The sequence below is a fragment of the Phalaenopsis equestris genome, unplaced genomic scaffold (genome assembly GCF_001263595.1).
Source record: "Phalaenopsis equestris unplaced genomic scaffold, ASM126359v1 Scaffold000134, whole genome shotgun sequence".
NCBI lineage: Eukaryota > Viridiplantae > Streptophyta > Magnoliopsida > Asparagales > Orchidaceae > Phalaenopsis > Phalaenopsis equestris.
In genome coordinates this window covers 2936205-2936587 of record NW_018164576.1, presented here as the reverse complement: position 1 = coordinate 2936587, position 383 = coordinate 2936205, and positions in this window count along the sequence as shown.

The following is a 383-nucleotide window of genomic DNA, read 5'->3' as shown; positions in this document are numbered from 1 at the left end:
TATTTATTGAGGATGCATAATATTGATATTTAATAATTTACTATATAATATAATTATATAAAGAATGTGTAGGTTTACTTTGATGTGGTTGGTTGTGTGGTATATGACTATGGAGAATTTTGAACTAGTTTTGAAATCAGGGCAATTGACCTTGATGAGATATTTTGGGATAGTAGATTAATTCCTCAAGATGACTTAACCTAGATTTAGTTGTGGGTGACTGTTGGATTCGAGTGATTTTACGATAGATGTGTTTCACATTGTGAGTGGTTTTAAGGGTCTATTTGAGCCAGCTACAATTTTTTTTAAAAATAGATGCAAAGTTTTGGTGGAAATAATTTTCTTTTTAAAAGACTGTGGTGAAATATATATATATATATATA